Source organism: Tasmannia lanceolata, unplaced genomic scaffold (genome assembly GCF_043159265.1).
Source record: "Tasmannia lanceolata isolate RefF3 unplaced genomic scaffold, GAP_Taslan_0.1 ptg000012l, whole genome shotgun sequence".
NCBI classification, from domain to species: Eukaryota; Viridiplantae; Streptophyta; class Magnoliopsida; order Canellales; family Winteraceae; genus Tasmannia; species Tasmannia lanceolata.
The window spans coordinates 34,986,158-35,007,993 of record NW_027518689.1 but is presented as its reverse complement, the minus strand read 5'-3'; the positions used below and the strand labels follow the sequence as shown (position 1 = coordinate 35,007,993).

The window sequence follows — 21,836 nt, the reverse complement described above, 5'->3', positions numbered from 1 at the left end:
GTTTGAAGGGTTGGGATCATTCAATGGAGCTGATTTTTTGGGCACACCCTATCAATGTGAGGGCCTATCAAATGAATGGTTTGGATCACCCAAACAATGTGGGCCCACTGTATTTTAAGCCGTCGGTGTAGCTAAGTTAGTTTCACGTATGTGTAGCTTCACTTAACTCATATGAGAAAAGTGTAGCTACACATACGTGTAGCTAACTTAGCTACACCGACGCCTTAAAATACAGTGGGCCCCACATTGTTTCGGTGATGCAAACCATTCATTTGATGGGCCCTCACATAGATAGGGTGCGCCTAAAAAATCAACTCCATAGGATCATCCCAACCCTACGATTTGTTGAAGCAAAAATGGACGTGTAAAAACCTTCACAAATCTGTCCATTTTTTACTCCATAGTTTGAAGGGTTGGGATCATTCAATGGAGCTGATTTTTTGGGCCCACATTGTTTGGGGATCCAAACCATTCATTTGATAGGCCCTCACATTGATAGGGTGTGCCCAAAAAATCAGCTCCATTGAATGATCCCAACCCTTCAAACTATGGAGTAAAAAATGGACAGATTTATGAAGGTTTTTACACGTCCATTTTTGCCTCAACAAATCGTAGGGTTGGGATGATCCTATGGAGCTGATTTTTTAGGCGCACCCTATCTATGTGAGGGCCCATCAAATGAATGGTTTGCATCACCGAAACAATGTGGGGCCCACTGTATTTTAAGGCGTCGGTGTAGCTACACTTTTCTCATATGAGTTAAGTGAAGCTACACATACGTGTAGCTAACTTAGCTACACCGACGGCTTAAAATACAGTGGGCCCACATTGTTTGGGTGATCCAAACCATTCATTTGATAGGCCCTCACATTGATAGGGTGTGCCCAAAAAATCAACTCCATTGAATGATCCCAACCCTTCAAACTATGGAGTAAAAAATGGACAGATTTGTGAAGGTTTTTACACGTCCATTTTTGCCTCAACAAATCGTAGGGTTGGGGTGATCCTATGGAACTGATTTTTTAGGCGTACCCTATCTATGTGAGGGCCCATCAAATGAGTGGTTTGCATCACCGATACAATGTGGGGCCCACTGTATTTTAAGGCGTCGGTGTAGCTAAGTTAGCTACACGTATGTGTAGCTACACTTTTCTCTCTCTCTCTCTCTCTCTCTCTCTCTCTCTATATATATATATATATATATATATATATATATATATATATATATGAGGAAACTGTTGGTGAGCTTAAGCTCACCAAACTTATGGTGAGCTAGCTTGCCCAATCACATGGGTCCCACATTTTGGGGAGTGATCCAAACCATTCATTTGCAAGGCCTTATCATAGATAGGGGGTGTACCAAAAATCAGCTCCATAGGATCATCCTAACCCCTCCATTTGTGGAGGACAAAAATGGGGCAGATTTGTGTCTGTCCGTTTTTGTCCTCCACAAATGGAGGGGTTAGGATGATCCTATGGAGCTGATTTTTGGTACACCCCCCATCTATGTAAGGGACTTTCAAATGAATGCTTTGGATCATCCTAACAAAGTGGGCCCCCATGTGATTGGGCAAGCTAGCTCACCATAAGTTTGGTGAGCTTAAGCTCACCAACAGTTTCCTCATATGAGAGAGAGAGAGAGAGAGTTAAGTGAAGCTACACATACGTGTAGCCAAGCTCGCTACACATACGTGTAGCCAAGCTCGCTACACCCACGCGCCTCTTTAATGAAAAATATACCTCATCCGTCGGATTAAACACCGCTGGACCGTTGGATTAAAAAACCCAAGCGCTCTAAAAAAAATACCCTCGACGAGAAAACCTTTGCGCGCCTCTCTCTGTCTCTCTTCACAAGGATTTGGGCATGCATCTCTCTCTCTCTCTCTCTCTCTCTCTCTCTCTCTCTCTCTCTCTCTCTCTCTCTCTCTCTCTCCGAAGAAGAAGAAGAAGCCTCCGACGAGTTCTCTGAAACCCTCTTTTTCTTTGGAGTCGATCTCCCTCGCTCCTCCGCGCGCGAGTTCTCTAAAAAACCCAACCGCTCTGAAAAAACAATTTGGGCGTCTCTCTCTCTGAAAATAGAAAAATGATTTGGACGGCTCTCTCTCTGTCTCTTTCTCCGACGAGAAAACCATGCTCCTCTGCGCCCGAGTTCTCTAAGAAGACGCCCTCAAGTTATTTGTTTTGAGATATGGGTTTTCTGTACATTGTATATGGGTTTTGTGTAGTTTGTTTTGTAAATGGGTTTTATGTAGATAATTTCAAGTATATGGGTTTTCGATAGACTGTATATGGGTTTTGTGTAGATATGGGTTTTGTGAAGAAGCCTCTCCGACGAGTTCTCTGAAACCCTAATCCTAACCCGAAAATAAAAGGATGAAAAGGCCCTGCTTCTTGGATTGCATGATTTCCAAGCATTTTGTCATCTGTGAAGAATTTTTCCAAGCATATGTTCATATTTGAAGCTTCTTTTCATCTCTGAAGCATTTTTCCAAGCATATGTTCATATTTGAGGCTTCTTTTCATCTCTGAAGCATTTTTCCAAGCATATGTTCATTTGTGAAGCTTTTTTTCATCTCTGAAGCATTTTTCCAAGCATTTGTTTCTTTTTTCATTATCTGAAGCATTTTTTCATCCTTTATGTCCTCTCTTTCCTTCTTTTTTCATTATCTGAACAGTTTATTTTGTTATTGGTATGTTTTGTAATCTACATGAATGTGATCCTTTTGAAACTCTCTATGTGCTTCTAGTCGCACCTTTCAATGGTGCCAATTCTATATACCAAATCAGAGGTTTCTGTGAACACATACAACAAAGGCTGGGTCAACCCGCGAGTGATGCGGGTGCGGGTCAGAATTTAGGTGACCCGCGCGGCCCGCGGGTGGGCCGGTCAACCCGCGGGTCACCCGCAAATTCAAACAGTAGCTTATTTTGTGAAATGTTATCACTGGATTTTGATGAGGGCGGTATGGCCGGCACCGTGGGATGATCCAAACCGTCCATTAGATGGCCCACAGGCTAAATAGGTGTTGCCCCATAAATCATTTCAATAGGTTGATCCTAACCCTCCGATCTATAGAGGGTTAGGATCAACTGATCAACCCTCTAACATTCAAATCGGAGGGTTGGGATCAACCTATGGTGCTAGCCATAACCTATTCAGGCATCAAACCCTTAAAAAATAGATTAGCATGACAAAATCACCATCCTTGGCATTAGAAAAAAAGCCATCTAACTAGATTAGCATAACAAAATCACCACCCTTAAAAAAGCGGGTGCCCGCAGGTTGACCCGACCCGACCCGTGTTTTTGCGGGTTGGGTCACCTGCGGGTTAGTTTTGACGGGTCACTAAAACTCAGACCCGTGCCCGCAAATTTGAGGGTGGGTCGGGTCGACCCGCGGGCACGGGTCGCGTTTACCAGGTCTAACCATAATATTGGTCATTTAAAACTCCCAAAAACATTGAAAATTTGAAATAGACAGATTTAAACTGCCCAAAAAAATGCAAGTCCCAAAGAAGGGATTAACTCATCCTAACTCATACTGTCTTAGGTTATTTAAACAACGATCAAAGGTCATTACAGCTCCCAAAAAGCTCTCAGAAGCATATTTGAAAAGAAAAGACAAGCTGGGTTTGTGCCAATATTAAAACATGGGAGGGCAATAGCATAAACTTGTTTTTTATGGTTAAGCTGCTTAGCATATACTCTCCCTCATCTTCCTCATGCTCTTCCTCTCCGTCTCCGTTATCTTCCTCTTGCTCATGTCCCTCAACTCCCATTTGCTCCTCTGTTGTAGGCATCCATCTGCACGTAGTCATATAATGCCCTTTTCCTCCACATTTACCACATGTTCGTGGCTGCTTTTTGGCTTTAGACTTCTCAACACCAGATTTAAACCGTGAGGCATTCTTAGGCCGACCCTTGGTTCTCACAACCACGGGGTCACGAATAGAGATCCCAGCTGATTCGCTCACAAAATTCGACTGCACTTGGCTCCCACTGTTTGCCAAAACAATTGGGCTGGCTCTCTCATCCTCTTCACCTTCCAGACACCATACATCTAAAGTTCCAGCCACCTTCTTGCAAAGACTCTTATTTTTCTGAACTTTATCTAGTACTCTTTGAAACTGCGCTATAAAAAACCATCTCTGAAGAGGACTTACATCATTATCATCTCCTTGGCCTGTAGCCACCCCACCACCCAAATGGTCTCTTGCTCTAACTGTCTATCTATGTAAGATATATCGCTCGGGAATGCTACCTAAGCGTTTCTCTCTCATAATGCGTAGGATGTGTTTGCATAAAATGCCTTCAGTCTCAAATATCGCACACTGACATGTAACCTTCACACCTTCAGTTTCAGATTCCTCATATAAAACCTTGCACAATTTCCACTTATCCTCATCGCTCAATCCTACAAGAAATTCTGAAATGTTACCATTCTTACCCAACTCCTCATGCCAACTGTCGGTACTATCTTTAAATTGTGCTTGGAAAATGTTAAACATTGTACTCGTATAACATTTTGCCGCCTGTGATTCGAGCGTGCTCCTTGTCTTCAATACAGCACTTGATGTTTTAGACTTAAAATCTGCTTCAGATTCCTTACCACGCCGATCCTTGAGTGCGTTATCGTATTGCTCCACAAACTCTTGTAATGTAGTGTTCTGGTTAACAAAACCATCAAAGAAAGCATTCATGCTTCCGCTACGTGAACTCGAAGTCATGCCGGTAGTGAATATGTCTCTAAAATAAGCTGGCACCCAATGACTCCGTAGCTCCCACATTTTTCCTAGCCAACTTTTTTCATCAATTTTATGTTTCTCCACCAACTTTTCCCATTCAGTCAAACACTCATCTATTTATCTCCTGTAAAACCAATGCATGTACTCTTTAAAGAATTCACTAGTGGAATCTCGCGTCGCTGGAACATGCTCGGTTAGGTGTTTATTAATATGCCAAGAGCAAAACCGATGCCGGTTGTTTGGAAAAACAGTTCTAATTGCGTTTCTCATTGCCCCATCCATATCAGTAATAATACAACCAAGAGCTTTCCCAAACATACACTCCAACCATTGCTTAAATAACCAAGTGAATGTCTCTTCTTTCTCATCGACTAGAAGAGCACATCCGAATAAGGTAGACTGTCTGTGGTGGTTAACTCCAGTGAATGGTGCAAATGGCATCTTATACCTATTCGTCTTGTATGTAACATCAAAAACTATTACATCATTGAATTTTAAGTAAGCTTCCCTTGCCCGTGAGTCAGCCCAAAACATCGATCTCAAGTTCCCGTTAACATCCAACTCCATGCTAAAACAGAAGTTTGGATCTTCTGATCGTTTTTATTGGAACTTGTTAGCTATTTCGACGGCTTCTCGTCCCATATTGCTAACCCTCTGTGCTCTCAAATGGGTCACCACTTGATTTGTCGTGAGAGCACTACCTGATCCTTCACATGTAATATTAATTGCCCTTTTAATTCTACTAGGCCCAATTCCAATTTTACTGAGGTCGTTCATCAAATTCTTACATGCGGCATTCTTATGAAACTGATTGTGTGAATGATGCAAACGTCTCCTGGGTGGAGAGGTCAATTCGTGACTATGATCCTCTACAAAAGCGCTAACTACCCACTTCCCATTTTTCAATTTGATCTCCATCTTTGCTCTACAATCGTCTCTTACAATGCAACGCCTTTTAACTTCCCTACCCTCCTTCCTCTTATCTTTATCATATCTCTGTCCCTCTTTATCACACACAAATCTTCTCCATATCACGTTTCCTGTTTTCTTCGGCTTGTAGATCCTACATTTTCATACTCCAAAGCCTGTAGCCAACCCATATGAATTGTAAAAATCATACGCAACGTCCTCACTATCAAACTGTTGTTTCTCTAATGGTTTATGACCTACATTGCTCCCACCCTCACTGGGAATATCCTCCTTAACAAAACAAACCAAAGCACCCTCATTGGGATTTTCCACATCCTCCTCAACAGAAACCAAACCACCCTCAAGTTCATCATAGAGCACATCCTCCTCAATAGAAACCAAACCACCCTCAACTTCATCATTTTCCACATCACCCATAAGTAATATGTTGGCGTCAACCTCATCAATAGATAACCCCCAAACATTAGACAAAGAATCATCCATTAACTGAGAAGGACGATAGAAAATAATAGTTTAGCAACAACAATTCAAACTAATAAGATAGAGGAATAATTATTATCATCATACACATTTAGAACCAATTCAACCCATAACATGAATCATCCAACAGTAAACAGCCAGATCCACAAAATCAGAAGATAATATAAATCCTTCCTCCTTCATTACTCTCAATCAAAAGAAAATTTGCAACTCATTTTTTCAGCATTTTTTAACCCAACACATATCCTTGAACTCTGTTTTCACTATTTTCAGTTAAAGCAACAACCAAAAGTATACCTACAAAAGTTCTAGCAAATTCCATCACACAAGCAAATAATAGAAGTACTGAAGAACCATAGACAAGCTACATTTCTGCAATTATTACAGAATGGTTGTGCTAAAAGAAGATAACCCAATGATTGTGCTGAAAAAAGAGAACCCAGTGATTGTGCTTTCAAATGTATACGAATGTACTGAAGAACCATAGAGAAGCAAACTACTAAACTCCTCTAATGTAAACAAATGGTTGTGCTTTCAAAAGATTACATCTGGTTTCCTTTTTTAATAGATAACCCAAACATGAAAAATCAGTGAGTAGATTGTTAAAAAATTAACAGAGGCTTTTAGAGACTATAGGCACGTTTGGGTTTGTTTTCCCACAAACTAACAGAGGCTTTTACATCTGATTTCTCTTTTTAACTATCTAGATAATCCAAAAAAATGAAAAAACATATAGAACAAAACTAGGGTTTGAAGAGAGCACTGGGGTTTCAAAAACAAAAGTAGAAGAAGATGGAGAAGATCTAGGATTTAACATCTCAAGAAAAAAACAAAGAAAAATAAAAGGAGAAGAGATTGAGAAGATTTACAGTGGTTTTGTCGTCGGATAAACTTGGAGGAGAAGACGCCCAAATTGATTTAGCGTGGTTTTCTCGTCGGAGAAAAAGACAGAGAGAGACGCCCAAATCATTTTTCTATTTTCAGAGAGAGACGCCCAAATTGTTTTTTCAGAGCGCTTGGGTTTTTTAGAGAACTCGCGCGCGGAGGAGCGAGGGAGATCGACTCCAAAGAAGAAGAGGGTTTCAGAGAACTCGTCGGAGGCTTCTTCTTCTTTTTCTTCAGAGAGAGAGAGAGAGAGAGAGAGAGAGAGAGAGAGAGAGAGAGAGAGAGAGAGATGCATGCCCAAATCCTTGTGAAGAGAGACAGAGAGAGGCGCGCAAAGGTTTTCTCGTCGAGGGTATTTTTTTTAGAGCGCTTGGGTTTTTTAATCCAACGGTCCAGCGATGTTTAATCCGACGGATGAGGTCTATTTTTCATTAAAGAGGCGCGTGGGTGTAGCGAGCTTGGCTACACGTATGTATAGCTTCACTTAACTCATATATATATATATATATATATATATATACTACTATAAGCTGGCAGGATTTTTACTGTTCCTCGCCATGTGTCGTCATCCCTTTCTCTCCCAGCTGCTTTTTTTTTACTTCTTTCCGGTTGAACCCTCCAACAAATTCTAATTTCCTTCTTTAGCATGGGAGATATTTTTGTATACCATAAAGCAGAAGACATACATACTATAAGGATTTTTTGGATTTTCTACACGTTACTGGAAAATTGGGATTTTTCCTCTTCCATTCGACGGTTTCCTGCAGCTTCAGAGAGAGACATAGATACTCTCTCTCTCTCTCTCTCTCTCTCTCTCTCTCTCTCTCTCTCTCTCTGAAAGTCTCTCCACTCCATCAAGGATCTCTCTTCGACGTATATCAACCTCGCTGTCTTCCACGTGCCTCTCCCACGTCTCTACGTCGCTCTCCCATTCCGCCCTCTCTTTCAAGATATTTTTCTATGGTTTTCTGCTCTGACCCTCTTCAATCTTTCCCATCCGATCTCTCCTTTTCCCGTCCGCAACAGATAGATTTGAATTTTAATTTATCTTCTTCCTCTGTAGATAAATTAGGAATTTTCTTCGTCTTCTGAACAACACATAGATTAGGGTTTTTCTCCATCTTCTTCTCATGTAAATAGATAAGGGCTTTCTACATCTTCATTTTTTTGTCTAAAGCACATCTAGAAATAGATGAATCTTTCGAGGCTTTCTCTGAACCAGCTATATAGGGATTTTGTTCCTCTTCTGCTCTTTCCTTTCCACAAAATTGATTTGACAAATTAGTTCATTTCTGAGAATTTTTTTTTCCTGCTCATAGTGCTTAATTAAATATGAGATTATACATATTTTGATTAAGAATGTTTTGGAATGAAATGTGCATTCTTGCATAATACGATTTACTCTGTTTTCTAGGAGAGTATGTTCTCTATTAAGATTGGACATATTATGCCCTCAACCATATGCTTTATGTTGTCTATATAATTGTCATTGATATAGGAAGATTAACAACAACCTCTTGCAGATTATTTTGATGTAGGAAAACTAACAGCAAAAGGTGATTTCTGCATAAAAGGAAAGCTCCCCTTCAAAGTAGTATTCTTATGATAGCTCAAGGTATTTGACCCTAAAACCATTTTATCCATTAGTGATCTTATTTTGTCCATAATATCACTCAGTGGATTATCGGAATGCCGGATTATCGGAATGCCAGCACATTTCTTGATGTCGATGAAGGCACTCACCCATTGGCATGGCTTTAGTTGTCCACATATTGGGTATCATGTTCACAATAGCTTTATATATGCACTTAGGGAGTTCTTTCCTTGCATCTTCTAATTAGAGTTCTATTCTGCTCTACCTGTTTAATCCTTATAAAATTCTTGCCCTTACATGAAACTGATATTGGTTCTTTAGGCTTTGTTTTGTTAAGCTTTTGGCGTAAAGTTTTTTTCGTGTTTCTTATTATTTTGGAGGATTTGAAAACTGATATTAGTTGGTGCCGATGATCTTTTATTTAGATTCTTTTCCCTGTGTATGTTGGGCTATTGTTGCAGTTGGTTTTTTTATGAGTTTTTTTCTTTATGAAATTATACATAGTTCTTTATTAGCAGTTGGTTTTTTTATGAGTTTTTTTCTTTATGAAATTATACATAGTTCTCTATTAGCAGTTGGTTTTTTTATAAGGTTTTTTTTCTTTATGAAATTATACATATTTCTTTACGAGTTTCATTTGTTTTTTTGGATGTGAGCTGCAGGCGAGTAGGATACATCAGTTTTATGGTGGAGGTTGTGTTGGGATTCATGGGTTTGATCTCTCTGGCAGTTTATCATGGAGGCTGGTATGTGCTTCTTATTACCCATGCATTTAGGATTTCTGGACTGTAGTCAGTTTCTCTCCTTGCTACCAACACTTTGATGCCTTTAAGTTATACATACTTTACTCGAGTAATTAATTTGAGGAAAATTTTCATTTTTGATATATAGTAAGGCAATTTATGTTCTGTTTGTATTTCAAATGTGAATTCTTTTATTCTGGATAAGGTAGCTGAAGTAGACTGGATCTACATCACTTTGGCCCTGATTATTTAACTAAGGCCCTGTTTGTTTTGGTTTTTGAGAACCGGTTGTATTTCCATCACTGATTATTGGACTCAAAATTACGTTCAATTTTAACCCCATTAATCAGTTTTGGACTCTCAATCGGTTCTCAAAAACAAAACAAATGGAGCCTAATTGTAATTCGAGTCAAATGATCTCTTTTGGGCTCAAATTCTATCCTCAAAATCTAAATCAAACAGTGTCTAAAATGCATGAAAATTTTGGGATTGCTTTTCTCTCTCTAAATCATGCCCTCCTTAATGCCTTCTGCTTGCATTTGATACATGAGTTTTAGAGCCTCTTTTCAGAACCCATTCCTTGCATACCCTGTATCTCTTTTTTAAGATGTTTGATATTTCTACTTGCCTTCAAAGATCTCATTTATGGCATTGCTTTTTTTTTCAGATTGTCACTGCCTTCAATGTAGTAGACCACAGGAGACAGCAATTTTATGGTCAATATGAAAAACTTAAAGAGTGATAATCACAATAGTCAAAATCCTCATGTTCTGTTCTTTGAATGGATTTGTGCATATGACTACTGACTATAGAAAGAACAACACTCATCACTCGCATCATAAAAATTTCCGCGTTAAATTTTTTTTTTCAGATGGTAAAGATATTAAAATTATTTACAAAAATCAGCGTTTAATTAGTATTTGGAAGTATGTTTGGTTACACATAATGACATACTACATCCAAGTCCATCTCATCTGCATATACCAATTGTATTGCTGATATGTTCATCTCCCAGGCTTGCATCCGAAAGTCATGTTCCAGATATGACATTCTTTCCTTATTAGTCTCCCAAATCACCGCTTGCATGTGCTGAATAAATGTGACCTTTGTTGCCCAAGTCCTCCTTTCTTCTCCAATGAATTTCCTTCTGCAATTGGGTTCTTATCTAGCTCCGAAGGAGAATGTGTGTCCTTGCTGCCCTATCTTTGGGGCAGTTTGAATGATGTTATTAATGAAGAAATTGATTTTAGATTTAACATGGGAAATGAGTGGAACACAACAAGTGCAAGTAGCTGCATTTACTTCCAATTTAGGGCATTACACAAGTTTTGCGGTCATTAAAGCATCCCATTTGCTTAGAGAGGCAACCACGTGACTGATTTTTTTGTTATCTTTTCTAGGCATCCAAAGCACTTTTATTTTACAAAGCACACCATATTTCCAGCCTGAATACATGTAAGTTTACATCTTTTGAAGAACTTCGTATCTCTGCTATATCGTCCATATATCTATAATCTTACTAAATTGCAAATATTCCAGGATCTTATTTATTAATAAGACTTTTTTTAATTTCTCTCATATATATGAATGATTTATTTTTGTTTATGCATCTCAGGATCACATATTTGCGATCATTTCTTCATCTTCTCAATTTAACTAAAGTTAGGGGCCTTCATTTCAGGTCTTGCAAGGACAAGAAGATGTAGGCTGCAATAGTAAACGAAGTTAAATATTCCCCATTTTCTTTTATCTTCTTCCAATTTTCTTTGTTTCTTTTTTCATTTCATAACAACAGAACACCCATTTGGAAAAAAATTGGATTTTTGGGCCGAGTTGATTGGCCTTTGATCACTTTATTTCTCAATTTTAGTGAAGTTCCTGATTACTAGGGTACTTGTGTCTGATTTGATAACATTTATGCTGCTTTCTTGGGATCTTTTCATTGATTTTAGATCAAAGGGATCTTCAGATCCCAATATCTCAGCTGAGATTGAGGTCGGGATTTTGTCTTCTCTCTATTTCATAATTAGTTTTACACTTTTTCTTCACATTTTATATTTATTCCTCTAATTTTCAATGTTGAATATGGCTGTGTGGATTTTTGAAATTTATGGTTTTGGTTCCTTATATATGCTATAGGAGACAAAATTCTCACCACCTATGGAGCCTAACCAGCATCAAGAATGCCAAAAATATCCACAAATATCCACTTGGGTGAAACTGTGGAAGCTGTAAGTTTTGGGGGCCATCGTCATTTTATTTTTCATTTAAGAAGTTACGCATACTTCCTTTTATGTTTGATTTTGAGGACATACTTCTTCCAGGTTAAAAGAATCAACATTTTTTTTTACATTGTTGCCTACCTCAAGTCTATTGCTGAATGAGTATGCTATTTAGAACACTAAAGACACGAACCACATTACTTCAACAACTCCATGCAGAGCAAGAGTCCTTCAGTGCAGTATTTGGTAGAAGGTGGCAGCACATTGGTGGGCTTGACAGTTATGTATTTCTTTCCTCATTGTTTTGATAAAATGTGAATCTTTACTGTCCTTTGATTTCATCTTCTACAACCTATTGTTTACTCAGAGAGAGTGACAGAATGTCTGATGAAGAGAATCACTTTGAGTTGAAGGTCGACACAGGCACATCAAAGACATGTCCCCAACAGGCAGGAATGATTCAGAAAAATAGATACATTGTCATAAAGGGTAGGCCATGCAGGGTTGTTGAGAAATGCAATTGTTTCATTAACTTCATTGCATAGCCGTGATTTGCATTTGCCCTGTTTTGCGTACTCTTCTTTAATTTTCCCTTTTTCTTATAAATAGAGTTTAAATTTCTTTACAAGTTCTGTGTTTTTATTTCAATTCTTTCTTCAATCTAAGGATATGATAACAACATTGCCTTATTTTGATGATTACACTCTTTATATTACACTCCTCTATTTCTTCACTCTAAATTAGCTTTCAACCTGTTATTGCATAGCGTTCACCCCGTTTGTGAGGCATGGTTCATTGTTAATGTATTAACTGTACAACTTCGCATTGTTCTGGACCAAAGGTGAGTGAAAGAGCCATCCAAGATTTTTTAGAGCATGGTAGTTGTTTTCCTTGCCACATATACTTATGTAGATATGCATCTCAGTATATCATTTGTGTCTCTGATACTACACAACGATTATAAATGTTTGTACCGCAAGTTCTATCCTTTTTAAATTGAGTCAGAAATATATCCTTTATATTTTGCCAAATTAATCAATTAATTGTCTTAATTGAGTTGGTGGGAAGTTGATGGTCGTTATACATGGAGTTCAATGACTTTTCTTGCTAATTACGAAGAGGATAATTTTCTTGCTAATGAGGAAATAATTGAGGAATGAGTTGTCTTTCACATGTTAATCTCTGTCATAGTATTTAAATGCCTGGTTTATCCAGGGTTGCACTTCTTTACAAATACTTTAGAAATTCTGTATTTCCATTATTTACCTCATTTATTTTTGGAATCATTTACTTTTCTTTGTCGTGCCGTGCATCGCACAGCGGGTCTTTACTAGTATACTATATAGTAGAAGAGAAAAGAAGAGAATTTTTTGAATTTTTTTAAAATTCTATGAGAATTACACATCACTTTTTTTGACTTTTTTAACAAATGCACCCATTCAACCCACATATTTTCAATCCTACCCCCTCCTTTATGCTTTTTAACAAAGGCACCCATTAAAGCCACATAATTTCAATCTTACCCCCCTCCTTTATGCTTTTTTAATGAAAAATCTATAGGGTGATCTTAACCATCCGATTGAAGAGGAATTATGGAAACCTCTATAGATTGGAGGGCTAGGATCAGCCTATGGAAATGATTTTTGGGGCACAACCTATTTATGTTGTGTTCCATCACATGGGCGGTTTAGATCAACCTATGATGTGGTCTATACAATTCTTTGTCGGCCTGTGCATCGCACAGGATTTTTTGCTAGTATATATATATATATATATATATATATATATAGTAGAAGAGAAAATAAGAGAATTTTTTGTAGAATTACGCATCACTCTTTTTGACTTTTTTTAACAAAGGCACCCATTCAATATAAATATATATATATATATATATATATATATATATATATATATATATATATAGAGGAAAATGATTGTGAGCTTGAAGCTCATATAGCTTATATGAGCTTGAGGGCCCAAACACATGGGTCCCACATTTTTTGTGGTGATCCAAACCACTCATTTGCAAGGCCCCGTCATAGATAGGGTGTGTACCAAAAATCAGCTCCATTGGATCATCCTAACCCCTCCAAAAGCTGAGGACAAAAATGGGCAGATTTGTGGCAAACGGTGTCTGTCCATTTTGCCCTCCACTTTTGGACGGGTTAGGATGATCCTATGGAGCTGATTCTTTGTACACACCCTATCTATGTAAAGGTCTTTCAAATGAATGCTTTGGATCTTCCTAACAATTTGGGCCCACATGTGTTTGGGCCCTCAAGCTCATATAAGCTATATGAGCTTCAAGCTCACAATCATTTTCCTCATATATATATATATATATATATATATATATATATATATATATAGAGAGAGAGAGAGAGAGAGAGAAAACATTTCCTACACACTTGTGTAGGTAAGTTACCTACACACTAGCTTAAAATACAGTGGGGGCCCACATTGTTTGGGTGATCCAAACCATTCATTTGAATGGTCCTCACATAGATAGGGTGTCCACAAAAAATCAGATCCATAGGATCATCCCAACCATTCAAACTATGGAGGCAAAAAATGGACTAATTTGTGAAGGTTTATACACGTCCATTTTACCTCCACAAATCGTAGGGTTGGGGATGATCCTATGGATCTGATTTTTTGTGGACACCTTATCTCTGTGAGGACCATTCAAATGAATGGTTTGGATCACCCAAACAATGTGGGCCCCCACTGTATTTTAAGCTAGTGTATAGGTAACTTACCTACACAAGTGTGCAGGAAATATTTTCTCATATATATATATATATATATATATATATATATATATATATATATATATATATATATATATATATATGAGAATAGAGTTCCTAAGGTGTCACCTCATATAGCTTATATGAGGTGGCGCTTAAAAACATAAGGGCACCACTTTGTTTGGATGATCCAAAGCATTCATATGATAGGCCCTCACATAGATAGGGTGTGCCCAAAAAATCAACTTCATAGGACCATCCTAACCCTTCCATTTGTGGAGGTTGAAATGGATGGGTATAAACCTCCATAAATCTGCCCATTTTTAACCTCCATAAATGGAAGGGTTAGAATGATCCTATGGACCTGATTTCTTGTAGGCACCATATCCATCTAAGGGCCTTTCAAATGAGTGGTTTCGATCACCCCAAAAATGTGGGCCCCTCAATATCTTTTACCAAAATTTCATCTTAATTTTTCATGGTCTTACCAAATTTTAACCACGCTATAAAATACCACAACTGGATACATTTATTTGTAAAATTTTATGAAGGTTGAGATGTGGTCTGTTAGGCTTTCTTCGGCTTTGGCCTTTGGTTTTGGCTTGGGATGTGTTACCAAGTTTTTTTTTCTAAATTTCCCCATCTCATTGTTCTACATGCTTAATGATCTGAGATGATAATTTGATGTCTCACCATTAATATATGACAGTTCTACAGTCATATGGTGGATTTTGATCGGAAGCATTTGATTATTCTAATGCCCTGTTTGGATTGCAGGAAAAAAAACAATTCTCCAGGTAAAGTTTTCTTAAGAATTTTTTTTTCCTCAAATTAGGAGAAAATGACATGGTTATGTTTCATGTAGAGGGATGCCACTATAAATTCAACGTCTCTCTGGATAAAACTTGATCCGCTTTTGGCTCAAAATACCTTTTTCATGTCTAATCAAACATTGGATAGCCAGCAAATGTTGGAAAAGTTTTTCTTTTCCAAGCTTTCCCAAAAAAATTCTCAGTTCAAACAGGGCCTTATTGACTTTCAATTTCTCTCATTTTTACTGTTACAATGGGAAAACGTTGTGCAATAATGGAGAAAAGTGGGAAACTCCTTACAACCATTCTTGGGTTGGGAGGTTGTATTTATAAACATTCTAAATTCTATGGTTTAGGCAATTAGCCTTTTAGGAACTATACAATAAAGGAAGATACAAAATTATATCCATAACAGCTGTATTTAGAGATGTGCAAATCTCAGCCCACTTCTATTTTGAGTCTTGAATTCCAAGATACTAGACTTGACTGCCATTTTGAGATATTTGCAAGTTTCTATCTTTAAATTTTCTCCCTTTTTGAGCTTTGCTTGCTGTTTTGAGATGTGTAAATGTTGCACATTTCTATCTTTAATACTCCCCCTCAAGGTGGCCGGAGCATGGGGATTCACCATGCCCAGCTTGGTGATAATTCGCTGGAAATTCTCTTTGCCCAAAGCTTTAGTGAAAACGTCGGCCAATTGATATCTTGATGGAATAAAACTTGGTTGAATCAACCTTTTTCAATCTTTTCTCTGACAAAGTGACAATCAAGTTCTATGTGTTTGGTCCGTTCATGATAAACGGGATTAGCAGCAATGTGAAGAGCGGCTTGATTGTCACAGTGTAAGGTGACTGGTTGGTGTTGAGGAATACCAAGGTCAGTGAGCAAGTATTGTAGCCACTGAACTTTACAGGTTACCTTTGCCATGGAACGATATTCTACTTCTGCTGAAGAAAGGGAGCGCGTGCTTTGCTTTTTCGTTTTCCAAGAAATAGGTGATTTGCCGAGAAAGATGCAAGATCCTGATGTGGACTTCCTCGTCATAGGACAACTAGCCCAATCCGAGTCACAATAGGCAGTCAGCTGTAGAGAGCTAGACGAGGGTAAGAAGAGGCCTTGGCCCGGTGTGCTCTTAAGATAACGAAGTAGGCGGAGCGTGGCGTCCATGTGAGGCTTCTGTGGTTGGTGCATAAACTGACTTAATATGTGCACGGAGTAAACGATGTCAGGCCAGGTGATGGTGAGATAGATTAGCCTTCCAACGAGACGCCGATAAATGGATGCATCTTCCAACAGTTCGCCAGAATTTTCGAGCTTTAAGTGTTGCTCCATGGGAAATGCAATAGTTCGAGCTCTAGTAAGTCCCATGTCATTGAGAATCTCTAAAGTGTATTTTCTTTGAAAAAGAAATAGGCCTTTAGATGATCTTGCAACCTCGATACCCAAGAAGTACTTCAATGGACCAAGCTCTTTAATATGAAATTGGGTCTGTAGAAAAGCCTTTGTAGCTTCTATGGCGGTTTCATCATTACCAGTTATTAGGATATCATCGACATAAACAAGGAGAAATATGGATGAGTTACCATGATGTTTTGTGAAGAGAGAATAATCAGCTTTGGACTGATGAAAACCTATCTGGTGAACTGCATGAGAGAACTTGGTAAACCAACTATGAGAGGCCTGTTTGAGGCCGTATAATGACTTACTGACTTTGCAAACCAAATGCTTCCCCTCTTTATGAAATCCGGGTGGAATTTTCATATAAACCTCTTCATCTAGGTCACCATGAAGAAATGCATTATTGACATCGAGTTGCTCAAGCAGCCATTGCTTAGTGGCAGCGAGAGCAAGGAGGCATCGAACGGTGACAAGCTTGGCTACTAGGGCGAAGGTCTCATGATAATCAAGACCTTCCATTTGAGTGTAGCCTTTGGCAACAAGTCGTGCCTTATAACGCTCTATGGTTCCATCTGCCTTATATTTGACCTTATATATCCATTTGCACCCAATGGGATACTTGCCCGGAGGTAAAGAAGTAATGTTCCACGTGTTGTTCTCTTCAAGGGCGCAGATCTCTTGTGTCATCGCCTCTCTCCATTGAGGTACTTTGACAGCCTGTGAAAAGGTGGGAGGATTGAGATTTGGTGGTGGAGGTGCAGGGCCATGGTCAGGTGCCGGTAACGGTAGTACGCGAGTGGGATTCTCGGTTGGCGGTTGGGCATTGTCAAAAGGAAATATGTGCCCATGAAAGCGAACATCCCTGCTGGTGAAGATAGTTTGAGTCTCATGGTCATAGACCCGGTAACCTTTTTGGAAAATGGGTAACCGACAAAGATACAACAACAAGCACGTGGGTCAAATTTATCACGATGTTGTATGTTGAAGGCGTAACACAGACAACCAAAAACGTGGAGATGGTCATAGTGAGGTTGTGACTGAAACAAAATTTCATATGGGGACCGGTTATCTAGCAACGGTGTTGGGATGCGATTAATTAAATATGTAGCTGTAAGGACACATTCACCCTAGAATTGCAAGGGAAGATGTGCTTGGAATCGTAGAGCCCAAGCAACTTCTAGAAGGTGTCGGTGTTTACGTTCCACAACACCATTTTGTTGTGGCGTCCCCACACAGCTGCGTTGATGAATAATGTCTTCTTTATGAAAGAACATTTGTATTTCGTGAGAAAGAAACTCACTGCCATTCGGTGCGGATAGTTTGAACTTGACATTTGAATTGGGTTTTAGCAAGGGCCATAAACAATTAGCCTTTTAGGAACTATACAATAAAGGAAGATACAAAATTATATCCTTAACAATTGTATTTAGAGATGTGCAAATCTCAGCCCACTTCTATTTTGAGTCTTGAATTCCAAGATACTAGACTTGACTGCCATTTTGAGATATTTGCAAGTTTCTATGTTTAAATTTTCTCTCTTTTTGAGCTTTGCTTGCTGTTTAGAGAGATGTGTAAATCTTGCACATTTCTATCTTTAATATTTACGTTGCTGATTTCTTTATTAGGTATTCTGGACATTGAAAGATCAAGAGATAATAATTGGTGATTTTGAAGGCTAATTGTGACGAACAGTGTTTAAAAACTCCTTGACTCGACACAAAACTCGCCTGAGTCGACTGCTTTTTACGTTGGGGTTTTTCTCCAATGTAAGATTAGATAAGAGAAGAGTCATACATAGATGTGTGTGTTTGTGTGTGTGTGTGTATTAGGACCTCAAAATCGTCGATGGCATTACCATCCCCAGTAAGATGGGCTACACATCTTTTCTCAACAAGCAACTCAGCTTCGGTCTTCTTTCTACGCTCACACGCAGAGGAAATCATGAATATTACATATAACAATTTTTGCAAGTAAGTTATTTTTATTGCTCCCTTTACATTGGTTTTTAAGTATTTTTTTCTCCTTTGCCCTTTATAGTGAGTTTTATGGAGTTTCAGATATTTTACATCAATGTTTTTTTTTTTTTCTGACCCATAAAACGAGATGAGGGATGGCAAACAAAGTTTGGCCACTTACTGTTTCCTTTTTTATTATTTTTCTTAGAAGCTATGATTTGGCCGACACTTTGAATTTATTGCTGACACACGTGTCGTGTCGTGTCCGACACGACACCCGTGTCCACATGTGTCGACACTCCTTTAGACACTTCAAAGTGTACTGCTAGAAGTGTCAGTAACTTTATATATATGTACTTGTATGAGTGCGCCACTATTTCTAGATTTTTAGGGGTTTCCATGTTAGATACCTCGTATCTGTGTCGAAACTCGGCATACGAATCTATGTCCACAAGTCAAGATTATATGTACTTTCGATTTTAGCCGTGTCCTCATTTCTAAATTTTGGGCGTTTGCCGTGTCCGACACTCAGTGTCCGTGTCGACACTCGTGTCCGTGTCCACAAATCATAGCTTAAAAGCTAAAGAATGAAATTTTTGGGTTTTATTTATTTTGATCACTGATCTAATCCTTTCTATGATATTTGCAGGTATAGAAGAATGGTACTATTGGTCTATGCTCTATTCAAACTTCCTCACAATATTTGGATATTGGAGTTTTCTTTTTTGTTATTTTTCTTAGAACCTAAAGAATGATATTTTTTGGGTTTTATTTATTTTGATCACCGATTTAAACTTTCTATGATATTTGCAGGTATAGAAGAATGGTACTATTGTTCTATGCTCTATTCAAACTTCCTCACAATATTTGGATATTGGAGTTTGTCTTGAAATATTTGAGGTGCTGTATTTTTGTAGTTTATCATTTAAATTTATTTTCAATTTGTTTTTCTTCTTTCTTGGCCGAGGTTAATTGTATTAATATTTTACTTTCCTTCCCCATCTCTGCTTTAAAATGAGCTACCATGTTTTCTTATTAAGGGTCTCATATCTATGTGTTCTTTATTTAATATGTATTTTTTAAATGCTTGCCTACATCAGAAACAGGTACACTTAGTAGATGATTTAAGAATAGGAAACCCTTATAAAGTATGGGGATCAGGTCACCATCCATTAGAGAGAATTTTCAAATGAACTAATCAAACTATTAGACTTTTATGAATGTTTGCAGCCAACAAAAGGAATTGTTTAGGATCAACAGACTCAACAACTGAAGATGTAATCATTTATGCCATAAACCTGTCCAAGTGGCCATTTGTTTTGTTTGTTTTTTACGGAAGAGCATCACCAGTTAAAGGGCTTTTTCCGGATTTATTTTTGGTTGGTGAGCTGAGATTGATGGGTGGTAAAATTAGGATTTTGAATATTGGCTTAGAATCGAAACCTCAATGAAAGATACAAGATTATTTATATACATTTATTTACTAAATTATAATGGTGAAATAGAAATTAATTAAAATTGGCAGAATCTATGAAAACTAAGTGTCAAATCTAAATAATTGAGAAAAGGGTTTTGCAGTTGGAAGCAAGTAAAGTGTTCAAAAGAAGAGCAAGAATTGGAAACCAGTGATTGGTTTTTCGGGTTTGGAGTTGAAATGGGCTTCTGTTCCATTATATGAGTAATTTACATAATTTGCATATTTCTGTGTTGTTCAGTATGTAGTACTTTTTTTTATTTCTTCATAATATACAAAACGCTTTCAGAGAAAGTTATATCTAATTTTGAGATTCGCATGAGGGACTCTCATTTGATTGTATGAACTGACTTCTGTATTTAAATAAATTAAACCTTGTAGTACACTTTATTTCTATTATATCATGCTAATGACACTGTCATGGATATATCACTTCCATTTGTATTTAGCAAGTTCTAATTTCTAAAAACTGTATAGCAATGAATTTTACTGTAAACTGTATTTTTTATTCATTATCTTCACTTAATTGGTCGAATAACTTCTTTACTATTTTCTTCACTTAAACTATTTGAATCTTTGTTCTTAAACACACTTACCGCCCAGATTCTTAAAGATGCAGGATTTGAAGTGGTTATAGTGCATGATTGAACTGATCAGGTTCCATTCAACATAACCCTGTCCAAGTTCCCATTTGTTTCGTTTGTTTTTTACGAAAGAAAATCACCTGTTTCAAGGCTTTTTCCGGATGTTTTTTTTTTGGTAGGTATGTTGAGATTGATGGGGAGTAATATTAGGATTTTCAATATTGGCTTAGAATCCAAAGCTCATGGAAAGATAGAATACTATTTATGGATGAAATTTGTTTCTACTCTTTGAGCTCATTGTGCAAGGTTGCTCTTCTTCTTCTCATTTGCTGCTTTTTTGCTTTTGTTGTTTTTGTATTTCTTTTATTTTCCCGATGGTAAGGATATTTAGGTTTTCTTTCCTAGCCTTGCGAAAAAAGATTGGTGGTATCCACTATTTTGAATTTATTACCCCTCTAGAGTCATCTTAGGTTTGCTTCTTAATTTCCTAAAGTTCATTCGGGGTATGTAGGTTTCTTCTTAAATTAGAGAAACACGAACATCCACCTTAGAGCTCCTATCTAAGACGATTTAAGGCTGCAAGACGATTTAAGGTTTTTTCCGTCTTCAAGCTTCTATCTGGGGTGGTTGCGGTCGTTATTTTTTCCTTATTTGTGCTACCTGCAAATCACATTGAAGGAATAATTTCGAAATGTCCTAAAGGTCAGCTGAATGAATTTTTTACTCTGTCTACCAGGTATGTGCGGGAAAAAACTTTATTACTAAAAGTGTCTATTATTATTCTGTGTTACAACTATGAAAATTAGTCATTCTATAATTTTGTTAGCTGCGGATTGTTCTTCTCACCAGTTCTACATCTGTGTGTATCTATTTACTTATGATTCAGAATATGAGCTGCGAATTTCTTTCTTCTTTACATATCTTATAGCACTATATACAGGCTTCCCATTGTAGTCCAAGTTACAGGGATTTCATACTCTCTGTTCACCTTTTCTCCATATGTTTCAGAAATTGTTTCCACCTCCAACCTCTTTATATTATCCAATTTTACATTAAATTGTATCTTTTTAAAGCATTTTTTTTCTCCCCACGTAAAACTCTCTCTATAAGGTGATATATTTGGATTGTAGAAAAAATATCACCATATCCCACGGTTTTAGCAAAATTGTTTCTATTACTCAATATCCCACGTATATTAGCAAAATTGTTTCTATTTATTGGAGAGAAAATTTCCACTATGTCCCATGATTTTAGCAAAATTGTT

At 37.7% G+C, this 21,836-nt stretch overlaps 1 long non-coding RNA gene across 6 annotated transcripts; it reads left to right on the top strand.

The window, feature by feature from the left end:
* The first annotated feature begins 7,762 nt into the window (after positions 1-7,762).
* On the top strand, positions 7,763-21,397 carry LOC143887966 (uncharacterized). Of its 6 annotated transcripts, none has more exons than XR_013254456.1 (8): positions 7,763-8,655; positions 9,297-9,380; positions 10,778-10,832; positions 11,059-11,101; positions 11,517-11,608; positions 11,702-12,088; positions 18,185-19,414; positions 20,093-21,397. It is a non-coding gene; the product is annotated as an uncharacterized LOC143887966 (long non-coding RNA). The 6 variants fall into 6 exon arrangements; XR_013254458.1 differs by lacking the exon at positions 20,093-21,397 and adding an exon at positions 12,366-12,440 and having other exon boundaries at positions 18,185-19,583; XR_013254455.1 differs by lacking the exon at positions 20,093-21,397 and having other exon boundaries at positions 7,767-8,655; positions 18,185-18,529; positions 19,164-19,583.
* Positions 21,398-21,836: the final 439 nt, after the last annotated feature.